A 12,708-nucleotide genomic window follows, 5' to 3' on the forward strand; every position below is an offset into this window, starting at 1 on the left:
GGTTAGATAAGGCAGTGGAAGAGCAGGTACAGGGATGCTACACTTGCCAAAGGTCCAGACCTGAGATGCCCCAAGTGCCTGTCCACAAATGGGAGGCAACACATACACTCTGGTCCAGGGTCCATATAGACTACGCTGGTCCATTTCAAGGAAAGCTTTTCCTAATCGTAGTAGAAAGCCACTCAAAATGGCTGGAGGTAGTGCCAGTCCCAAATATGACCACGGCCAGAACATTCCAAGTGCTCAGGAGACTTTTTGCCACACATGGTCTGCCTGATGTTGTGGTATCAGATAATGGGGCTCAATTTACCGCTGCTGAATTTCAGGCCTTCATGAGAGCAAACTTGATTAGACACGCCACATCCGCACCCTTCCACCCATTGACTAATGGACAAGCAGAAAGGATGGTGAGAAAAACCAAAGACGCACTCAGGCGCATTACCGTCGGTGATTGGCACCACAGGTTGGCGGAATTCCTATCACAACACACCACACCATGCATAGCCATGGGGAAGAGTCCTGCGGAGCTCCATTGGGGCAGACGCCTCATTACCAAACTGGACAGGCTTCACCCCGACAGAGTGGCTTCTGAGGCCGCACAACCCAAAACGCCAAGAGAACTACCCCCGGGTGACTTGGTTTGGGCCAGGAACTACGGTCTGGGACACTTGTGGATTTCGGGGGTGGTGGTTGACAAAACTGGGCCCTTATCCTACGTAGTAGGGGTGGAGGGGGGTCATCAAGTCAGACGGCACATAGACCAAGTATGGAAAAGAGTTCCAGAATGGTCACCAAGCGACCACGGGGAAAATTACCCCTCATTGAGTTTCCAAGCTGGCACACAAGCTAGCTCACATTCCCCCTACCAGCACCACCAACAAACAACCGCGTCCGAGCCCGAGGAGGACCATGTTGACTCAGAACTGCATTGGGAGAACCCCGATCAACCAGGACAACAACCCTCCCAGGACCGCTGGGCTAACCCTACCACAGGGTCTTGACTCTGGGGTGGGTCTACCAGAAACGGTCAGCCAAAGCTTACCTGCTGACTCTCCAGTTCAGGAGAACTTGGACTTCCAGGATACGCCGAGTAAGGCATCAGCCCCCAAGGGGGAAGAAAACCTAAGACGTTCATCTCGGCCCCATAGGCCACCTGCGTACCTCACTGACTATGTGCACAAATAAGGGAAGCCGGATGCCGAGGTCAATTGGGAAGATTGGTTGTCACTATGTAAGCTCGTTGTATAGGTATATTGTTTCATCCTTAAGGGGGAAGGGGTGTTATGTATTAGGCTTTAGGAACACCGAAAGCACTTGTATAAGAGTCACCACCAGGAGGCGTTGAACTGTAACTGTTTTGGCGGGAAGCAGTTTCGGCGGGAAACAGAGGTTCAATCCGATTGGTTGGCTGCGTACCTGGCCAGGTACTGGCCAGGTATATAAAGAGTGCAGGTAGCTCTATTCCCCAGTACAGTCACTTCCACCAAATAAAGAGCTGTTATGTTGTACTCATTGGCCTGATGTCCTTCCTGCTCTCCAGAACCCACTACACTACATGTTTCATCACCTATGGGGCTATTCAAAATGCAGGGATTTGCTGCTTTTTGAAGCTCCGTGTGACTGCCAATGGGGTGCTTCAGAAACAGAGCATTCCTCTCTATTTCTGAAGCACCCCATTGGCAGTCACAGAGAGCTTCCAATCTCTGTCAGGTCTCCGTTCAGATAAAAAGTGTTTCAACATTGATGGAGCTATTCAAAACAAAGCGATTCACTTATTTTCCAAAGGTCCCTAGGCACTCAAACACTTTTTATCCAAACAGAGACCTTGGGGAGATGGGGAGCTCCATCTGTGAGCAAATGCAATGCTTGAAAATGGAGCAATTCGCTGTGTTTTCAACCACCTCATTTGCTCACAGACAGAGCTCCCCATCGCTGCATTTCCAAGGGTCCCATAAGCGCTTAAACACCTTTTATCCGAACAGAGACCTTGGGGAGACGGGGAGCTCTGTCTGTGAGCAAATGGGGTGGTTGAAAACGCAGTGAATCACTGCATTTTCAAGCATTGCATTTGCACACAGATGGAGCTCCCCATCTCCCCAAGGTCTCTGTTCGGATAAAAGTGTTCCGGTGGCGGTGGAAAGGAGTTGGGGAGAGCAGGAAACAGGCACAGAATTTGCATTGAAAATGAAAGTTTCTGGGGTCCGTGATCTCACAAGAGTTCAGATACCCATTCTCTGCAAAACAGGATAGGTGCCTGAATTCGTGACATATTATGGCATCCAGGAGTTTCCATTGACTCTCCTCTACCTCAAAGGCAGAAATCGTAGCATAGAGGAGACAGATCTTTTCAAGGTCCTGTTGGTACACCCTGGTTAGGGCCCCTTACCGGGGGGGTGTCAGGAGCATGGCTAGCCCCTACCGTTAAGTTTGGGCTGGCCAGACAGAACCAGATTGGCCCTGACTGGGTTGGCTGTGTCTGCGTCTGTGGCCAGGAAGCCGTCTCGGGTCCCACCTCCCACCTCGGCCATGAGGGGGGATCCTGGAACCTGGCCTCACCAAACCAGTCCCTCAGAATGTCCATTGTATGTCGTCTGGGTGCCGTGGAATAGCTCCAGTCCCCGTTGTCGTCATCCGTCAGACGCCTCTCTCTCCACTCCATCATGGGGCCCAGAGCACCCGGTGTGTGTACTGGGCCAGCAGCTAAGCCGGTGACAACTGAACTGTGCCACCTGTCAATGCTGCTAACATCCAATGTTATTGCTTGACAAGAGATGAAGAAGTAGCCATTTCATATGTTAAACTTGTGTATTGCTTTAAGAGATTGAGTTTAAGGTTGGGACGGGGGAAGAGGAGGATTGTACCTTCAAGGCCATCGGAAATTAAAGAAGATAAGAACTTGGCGGATTTTCTAACGGAAGGGAAACTGATTCTTTAAATTAATTGGAGAATATGATTAATGACAAAATTAGAAAGGTGGAGAATTGTGTTTTAATATATTGTGCAAGGGGCAGAGATTTCAGATTCCAGCTTCCTTAGAGCAAGCATTTGCCAGTGTATTAGGCTAAATAAAGGACTTTTAAGTTAAACAATGCCTCAGAGTCACTTGAAAAGCCCATACATCGGAAACTTGACACCAAGCTGAAATCTACCTACTTTTTAAACTAATTAGGATGTCCCGACCTCCCGTCGCTGTCTCCAAGTTTGGGAGGCAGTCTGGCAAAGAGTTGGGGAAGATCCCATAATGGAGGAAGAAAAATTGCCTGAAGCCAGCTCCCTGGCACCAGCAGCCACCGCAGGAGGGGAAGGGCCAGCGAGGAAGCCAGTAGGAAAAGACTTTCAGCAATCCTCCCAGCTGGCAGCTAGACCCAAACAACCAGGAGAATTGGTCTGGTCGTCAGAGTGGATTAAGCCCAGCAGACACTACAGGCACCTCGGAGCAGCCTTGCCATCCCCAAGGACTTCAAAGGCAGAGGAGGTGGGATGACAACAAAGAGAATCCTGCACATCGTATTCCCCAGACCAGTGGGGAGCAGCCAGGCCAGCTGAGATTGAAGACTCGGGTGAGTGGAAATATCCGTTTGCAGCCCAAAGCCAATCAATCGACAATTTAGCAGAAAGGTTTGAAGAACTAGAAGTGAGAAGCCCAGAACAGCTCCTGCCAAAAGAGGCCCCCAGCCCCCTTTTCACAGAGCTAACGGCCCTCCAACCCCTTGAGTTCCCTGCTAGGCCCTCCAGTCCCACAGAAGAAGAGGAACTAGGGCCCCCTCAGCAGTGGGGAGTGTGGCAGCCCCCACAGAAGGAGGGACAGCAACCTCTGAACCTAAATCAGCCGATAGAGGCCTTGCAGCAGATTGGGGTGTTGCAGAAGCCTGGAGAGCAACAGCCAATTGGGTGATGACAATCCCATGGAGACTGGTCACCACCCCCGAGTGCCAAGCAACCACTGAGGGGCCCACAAGTGAGGGAGGCACCTCAGCATTTGAGACTAACACGACTGTTAGTAGATCAGCAGCAGAGGGCGCCACCATTCCCTGCAGCCAAAATCCAGAGTAGACAACAGCAACCCCCACCTGTCCAACAACCATTGAGGGGACTACAACAGCAGATGGTGCCACAATGTCCTGACCAACAGCTCCCTCCCCTCAGACAATTACAGCAGGGGAGGCAGCAGCAGGGCCCAAATGTGCAACCCCTGGGCCTACAGCAGCACCAATAGGGTAGACAGCATCTGGGGGTCCAACAGCAGCAGTAGGGACCCTGGCAGCTGTTGAATCAACAACCAGGAGGGGGCCAGCAGCAACTGGGGGCACAACAGAAGCAGTGGGGGCCCTAGCAACTGTTGATCCAACAACCAAGGGGGGGACAGCAGCAATGGGGCCCCCAGCAAGCAATGATGAGCCCACCCTTCAGAGCAACCTTCGATGGGGACCCAGAGAAACTGATTTTTTTCCTCAACCAAGTACATTCTCACTTGAATCGCTGGGGTCACATTTACCCGGACCCGGGTGCTATGGTTGATGTGATTGCATCCAACCTAAAGGGAGAAGCATCTGAATGGTTGCACAATTTATATAACAAGCAGGCCCCTGAATTGGAGGACCCCCACCTTTTCCTCCTGGGGCTGAGGGAAAGATTTGAGGATCCATCCATTGCCCTCAAAGTGGAAGAACAAATCCATAAGATAAAACAAGCTGGCTGGCCTGTCCTAGAGTATGTGCGGGAGTTTCGAAAGACAGCCAGTCGGATAGAGAGATGGCCTGAGCAATCAATAATTCATCTTTTTAGAGAAGGGTTAGATGACCACCTTTCTCAGGCATGTATCTACCGAGCTGTACCCGACCAGCTGCATGAATAGTACCAGGCAGCAGTGAAATTAGATGTCCAGCTCATCCACTATAAAAAGCCTTCACCACCGGACTTCCGGTGGCTGCGCGGCGCCGGAGACAGCCTTCCTGGGCTGCCCGTGGCTCAGCTGAGTAATTTTCACCCGAAACAGCGCCGATCAGCTGTTCGGGTGAATTTGAAGCCCCCTCCTCGGGAGAAGAGGAGGGGGTGAGGCCCCAGGTAGGGGTCGAGTTCTCCGGGGCCGCCTGAGCTTTAAGCTTGGGCGGCTGAAGGATCGAACTCCCCCGTAGCCTGGGTCGCTCCCAGCTGGTCAGCGTCTCTGCTCCGGATTTCTTGGAGCAGAGCCAGGCATTTGCGACCACCCATGCCTGAAGGAAGGACTATGGAATAAAAGGAGCAGGCAGAGCGGTACAAGAGGAAAAGGTGAAGAGGATTATTATATTTTACTCTCGAGCTTGATGGACTTTTTAAACTTAAAGTGAAAGTGCGTCACAAGAGAAAGTAAAAGATGGCGGCTAAACCTCCCCCAAAAACTCTTCGGAGTGCTGGAACTTCTCCGGTGCAATAATCATCATTGCAGGCGTTGCATCCTCCTGATGTATTGACACCGAAGGATTTACAAGATGCTCTTGAAAAACATGCCCAGGTAATTTTGGAATCAATGGGTGATAAATTTGCAAAGATGGAGGAGAAATTGGAGAAATTGGAGGAGAGAATGGAAGAGAGGATGGAACAGAAGTTCAGTGTGATGAAGGTAGACATTTTGTCTTCAGTGCATAAAGTGGCTGAATGTGTGGAAGATCTGGATGAAAAAGTGGAAGATTTGACTCAAAAGAATGCCATATTAGAAGCAAAAGTATTGGAGAATGAAGATTTAAGAGACAAAATGGACAGAGAACTGAGTCTTGCTCAATATTACCAGATGCAGTTTGCTGTTAGAATCAGAGGCTTAAAAGAGAATATTAAGGAAGATCTAAAGCAGCTGATTTCTGAGGCTCTGGAAGTGGTATTGAATCAGCCAGCATCTGAAATAAAGGGAGGCATGGATAAAGTGTTTCGTGTGAATTCATGGATTGCTAGACAGAGAAAGCTGCCTAGAGATGTGGTGGTTTATTTTGCAAAGAGGGAAATTAGAGATGAAGTTATACAAGCTGCCTATGATACTAAAGTTGTGATTGCTGATCAAGAAGTTTTGGTTCTAAAAGAAATTCCTCCAAAGATTTTAAGGAGAAGGAAGGATTTTACATTTCTTGTGCAAGAGCTCAAGCAACGAGATATAAGGTTCAGATGGGAGATCCCAGTTGGGTTGATGGTGATGCATGAAGGTAAAAGGTACCGTCTGGTTACTGTGATGCAGGCGCGTGATTTTTACAATAATGTTCTAAAAGCAACTCCATTATCACTTCTGGAAGCTGCAAAGGGATCTGGAGAAGGAGAACATCAAGAGGCTGAAGATGGACAGACAGAGGAAAACAGTGCTGGCAGAGATCAAGCTACAATTTCTTTGGATGATCCTAGAGAGCAGAGGGTGACGCGTGCTGCTTTAAAACGATCAAAAAAAAATAAAAGAACAAGATCAGCAGAAGTCTATGGAACTTCCACAACGTACTTACAGCCAAGCAGTGGGAGGGGCACGGCCTAAAAAAGATAGTCCTATCAAAGCAGTGCTCCAAGAGCTTTGGGATGATATGCATGGCAACTAAATTTTTAACTTGGAACGTTAATGGACTAAATTCACCACAGAAGAGGAAGAAAGTTTTTCAATATTTAAAACAATTCAAGATAGATGTTATATGTTTGCAAGAAACGCATATTAGGGTTGTGGATCAAAAGTATTTATCGAACTCAAGGTTGGGTACGCAATTTGTTGCTTCTGCAATGAATAAGAAAAATGGAGTGGTTGTTTATGTTAAAAGTGCTTTAACAGCAGACTTAATTGAAGCAGATAAGCATGGAAGATACGTTATGATAGAGTTGCTGCTAGAAGGTAAAAAGACGCTTTTAGTTGGATTATATGCTCCTAATCAACAACAAGCTGACTTTTTTAGTTTACTTCATACAAAGCTTACCCAGTTGGATTATAAATCTTTTATTTTTATGGGGGATTGGAATGGTGTTTTGGATGTACAGATGGACAAGGCTGGAGCTTTTAAGCGCATCCCAAGTCATGCTAGACTGCCTAAATCCTTTTTTGAAATGAAGGATGACTTGGAACTGCGAGATATTTGGCGCGAGAGACATTTGCAGGAAAAGGATTATACTTTTTTTTCTGACAGACATCAATCTTTTTCTAGGATCGATTTTATTTTGTTGACTAATGATTTTTTTTAAGGACTAAGAAGGTGAAGATTTGTGCAAGAACTATTTCTGATCATAGCCCAGTTTGGCTAGAGATTGATAAGGAGAATAGAGATAGGCGCTCGTGGCGCGTAAATGAGAATTTGTTTAGAAATCAGAGAAATGTGGAAGAATGCAAACAGCGGATGAAGGATTTTTTTGAAATTAATATGAATAAGGGCACCTCTATGGACATGGTTTGGGATGCTAGTAAGGCCTATATGAGAGGGGTGTTGATATATATGAATAATAAACATAGACGTGCTGTGGAAGCTAGGAGGAAAGAACTGGAGAATGAAATAAAGGAAAAAGAAAAGGCTTTGATTTTGAATTCAGAGGATGTGAAGACTAAGGAGGCTATTAAACTGTTAAGAGGACAATTTGATAAATTAATGGCTGACCAAGTGGCAACCAATTTGCAGTTTGCCAGGCATAATACTTTTTGCAACACTAACAAACCAGGTAGATGGTTAGCTTATAGATTGAGGAAAAAGCAAAGGGCTTCTAATATAGACAAAATTGAGCATAAAGGAAGGGTTGTGTTTCAACAGGACCTTATCAAGGATGCTTTTGTGGATTTTTATTCTAAATTATATGCTAAGGAGAAGATTAATGAAAAAGACATTGATATATATTTGGAGAATGCTAGCATCCCGGTTCTTACGCAAGTACAAAAAGAGGGGATTAATCAATTAATTACAGAAGAAGAAATTTTTACAGCAATTAAGGAATTGAAGGTGGATAAAGCACCAGGTACGGATGGTTTGTCTGCGGCTTATTACAAAAATTTACAATTAGAGATGATGAAACCGTTAAAGGAACTGTTCCAGACAATCCAGAGGGGGGGGAAAGGTGCCACCGTCTTGGAGAACAGCTTTTATTTCCTTGATTCCGAAGGAAGACCAAGATGCTACTCAAGTCAAAAATTATAGACCGATATCGCTTTTAAATACAGATTACAAGATATTTGCTAAGGTGTTGGCTAATAGACTGATGAGGGTTCTGCAACAGGTGATTCATGGGGACCAAACGGGGTTTATTAGTGGTAGGCAAATGAAAAATAATGTGAGGCATATAGTTGATGTGTTAGAGTTTTTGGAAAGGAACAACCAGATCCCTGCGGCGCTAATTTTTCTAGATGCTGAAAAAGCTTTTGATCAATTGAATTGGCAATTTTTGATGAAAGTTTTAGACAAAATGGATTTTGGGGAAAAATTTTTACAACCGATTAGGGCATTATATCAAAAACAAACTGCCCGAATTATAGTTAATAATAGTCTGACAGAAGCATGTAATATTGAGAAGGGCACAAGGCAAGGGTGTCCGTTATCACCCTTGTTATTTGTGTTAACATTAGAGATATTATTGGTTAAAATATGGAATTCGGAAAAAATTAAGGGTATACAAATTAGAGATCAGGATTATAGATTGAGAGCATTCGCAGATGATCTGGTTGTTACAGTGACCCAGCCAGAGAACTCTGTTGTGGACCTGATGGAGATAATAACACAATATGGGAAGGTTTCTGGATTTAAAGTTAATATACAGAAAACCAAAATTCTGGCCAAAAATATGACAGTTTCGCAAAAGGCTCTCTTAGAAGGATTAACTGGATTTGAGATTGTTAAAAGCGTTAAATATTTGGGGGTGCTTTTGTCGCCCTCTAATACAAAGTTATATAAAAATAATTATGAAAAACTATGGGGGACAATTCAAAAAGAATTGGAGAGTTGGGAAAAATTGCAATTGTCTTCGTTGGGACGGATCGCAGCAGTGAAAATGAATGTCCTGCCTAAATTTTTATTTTTATTTCAAATGATACCGATTCTTAAGAAAGATTCTAATTTGGAGGAATGGCAGCGAGGTATCAATAAATTTGTTTGGGCAGGGAAAAGGCCACGAGTTAAACTTAAGATTATGCAGGATACTCGTGAGAGAGGTGGTCTTAAAATGCCCAATCTTAAACTATATTATGAAGCTGCTGCATTAGTAGGAATAAGTGATTGGATTAATTTGACACAAGAGAGATTATTAAATCTTGAGGGCCACGATTTGTTGTTTGGCTGGCATGCATATTTGTTGTATGACAAGAAGGTAGACAATGTGTTTAGAGTGCATATTCTAAGACAGGCATTGTTGAGAGTTTGGAAGAAGTATAGACATAAGCTAGATTGCAAGATACCACTGTGGGCAATTCCAAAACACGCAATAGAAAATATACATGCTGGTTTTAAACATGATGTGACTACGTACAAGGAGATTCTGAGCTTGGAAAGAAATATGTGGTGTTTGAAATCATATAGCCTCTTGCGAGAAGAGAAGGTTGTTCAGAATTGGTTTCAATATACTTAGCTACGGGCCAGGTGGAAAGAAGATCAGAAAAATGGTTTTACAATGACTGATGAAAATCTGATAAAGCAAATCAGAAATCAGGGTCCTGCACATATCAAACGGATATATCTTGCATTGATAGAGATTGACTCAGAAACAGAGCTTGTTAAAGATTGTATGATTAAATGGGCCCAAAATATCCAAGAAGTTATTACAATGGATACGTGGGAAAGGATTTGGGTGAGGAACGTAAAATTTACACAAGCTCAAAATCTAAGAGAGAATTTTTACAAAATGTTTTATAGATGGCATTTAGATCCTAAAAAGCTTGCAAGTATGTATCCGAATTATCAGCCTAAATGTTGGAGGTGCGGTGACGAAGATGCAACATATTTTCACATATGGTGGACTTGTAAAAAGGTTAAGGCTTTTTGGATAAAAGTCTGGTGGAACATGCAGAAGATTTTTAAACAGAGGATAAAGTTTTGTCCGCAACTTTTTTTGTTGGGAATAATTACGGATGCTACAGTTGTGGACACTAAGTTGATGTTGAATTTAATTACGGCAGCAAGACTCTTAATAGGTCAGTATTGGAAGAAGGAGGAACTGCCGACTATAGAAGAATGGACTTTAAAGGTTTCTGACCTGGCAGAGATGGCAAAGATATCGGCCTATTTGAAAGATCATTCGCAAGAACGCTATATTATGGAGTGGAGAAAATGGATTGAGCATATCCAGAACAAATACCGGACTAAGAAGTTTCATGTAGCATTTGAATAAGTCTTCCTTTTCCCCCCCTTTTTTTATATATATTTTTATATATTTTATATTAATAGTGTTTGTAGTTATCCTATATGAGCTAGAGAGTGATAGATTTTAGAGTTTACGGTTGTTAGCATATGGTTGTTTATGATTCTTTTTTGTTTTTGTTTTTTATACCTTGTACTTAGCTCTGGGAAGTCGGGGGGGAGGGGGGGAGGGGTAAGGAGGGAGGGATAGGGGAGGGGTAGGGGGGTTTGTTAAAGATAAAATGTATGATAAAACCTTTCAATAAAAAAAAGCCTTCACCACTGGAAGCTGCGCCAAAACCAGTATCCAGATGGCTACCCCCCCAAAAAAAACCAACGACTGATACTGCCGAAAGACCTAGACCACCTACAGGTCCGCCAATCAAGTGCTTTCAAGGTGGACAGGAGGGACATCGAGCAGTGAATTGCCCAGTTCCTTTCCCACAACAGCAGAGTAGACCAGATCCAACAATGAGGAAGAAACCGGCACAGCAGCCATCGAGAGAAAAGTCCAACTGGGCCACCCAGGAGCCCATTACCCAGGTTACGTCCCCCACCCAGGAGGACGCTGGCCCACCGACCAGACCCACCCCCACCTTACCCGTTTTTGACAGCGACGATGAAGGGGAGAATGACCCAATGGTGAGTCGACGCATCCTACCTTTTTTATTGCCTGCTAAACTCATAATCCCTAAGTCAGGGGCACAAGTAGACCTGAAAGTGCTACTCGATACCGGCTGCTCCCGATGCATCATTAGCCTGTCATGCGCCTTGAGACTGGGCATACAGGGTAAGCCGCTATCCAAACCTGTGAGGTTTGAGCAAGCCGATGGCTCCCTAATGTGAGGGACTTTAGTCACGCAATTAACGGAGCCCATACGCCTAGAAATAGGTGAGCACTGGGAATTTATTCGCTTCCTGGTAGCTCCAAAGATGTCTGAGACTGATCCTAGGACAGGGGTCGGCAACCTGAAACAGCAAAAGAGCCACTCGGAACTGGTTCTGTCACACACACAAAAAACTGGGAGCTGCAAAATGTGTGCACGCATGCGCACAAAACACGCACATGCACAAAACGGCCACAGAGGCACTCGACCAAGTTGTACCCATGCGGCCCTTGACCCGGCGCAGATCCCAATGGGCTCCATGGTTCTCCATGGAGCTCCGGGAGATGAAGCGTCAGAGACGGGGCCTAGAGAGCTGTTGGAGATCCAGCCGATCCGAATCCGACTGGTTACGACTAAGGTCATTCACGAGAACTTATCTCGCTGCAATGAGGGTGGCAAGGTCTAACCACTTTACCACCCTCATCGCGTCTGCAGATAATCGCCCGGCCGCCCTGTTTAGAGTAACTCTCTCTCTCCTTAATCAGGAGGTAAGGGAGGAACCCTTGCAGGGTCGAGCCGAGGAGTTTAGTCGATTTCTGTCGGACAAAATCGCTCGGATCCAGACCGGTCTTGACTCCGACTGGGCAGAGTCTGATGATGAGGATACGGGCAGCCTTGTCGATGTTATCTGGGAGGAGTTTGATCCGGTGACGCCGGAAGAAGTGGACAAGATCATGGGGAAGCTGAGCTCCACCACGTGTTTGTTGGACCCGTGTCCCTCCTGGCTGACTTATGCGGCCCGGGATGGGACACGAGGCTGGCTCCAGGCAGTGATTACTGCCTCTTTGAGTGAGGGTAGCTTTACCGCCGCCTTGAAGGAGGCGGTGGTGAGACCCCCTCCTCAAGAAGCCTGCCTTGGACCCAGCAATATTAAACAACTTTCGTCCGGTCTCCAACCTTCGCTTTTTGGTGAAGGTTGTTGAGAGCGTGGTGGCGCAACAGCTCCCTTTGTTCTTGGATGAAGCTGATTATCTAGACCCATACCAATCGGGCTTCAGGCCCGGGTACAGCACGGAGATGGCATTGGTCGCGCTGGTGAATGATCTCTGGCGGGCTCAGGACAGGGGTTGCTCCTCTGTCCTAGTCCTTTTAGACCTCTCAGCGGCTTTTGATACCATCGACCATGGTATCTTGCTGCGACGTCTCAGGGGGTTGGGAGTGGGAGGCACAGTTCTCCAGTGGTTCTCCTCCTACCTTCTGGGACGTTCGCAGTCGGTGTTGGCAGGGGGGCAGAGGTCGACCTTGAGGCCTCTCATTTGTGGAGTCACTCAGGGATCGGTCCTCTCGCCTCTCCTGTTCAACATCTATATGAAGCCGCTGGGCAAGATCATTCGTGGTTTTGGGGTTGGGTATCATCAATATGCTGATGATACCCAGCTTTTTATCTCTACCCCAAACCACCCCAGTGATGCCCTCGATGTGATGTCCCGTTGCCTGGAGGGGGTTCGGGTCTGGATGGGGAGGAACAGGCTTCGGCTCAACCCCGACAAGACTGAGTGGCTGTGTGTGCCGGCATCTCA

The sequence above is a fragment of the Vipera ursinii genome (genome assembly GCF_947247035.1).
Source record: "Vipera ursinii genome assembly, chromosome: W".
Taxonomy (NCBI): domain Eukaryota; kingdom Metazoa; phylum Chordata; class Lepidosauria; order Squamata; family Viperidae; genus Vipera; species Vipera ursinii.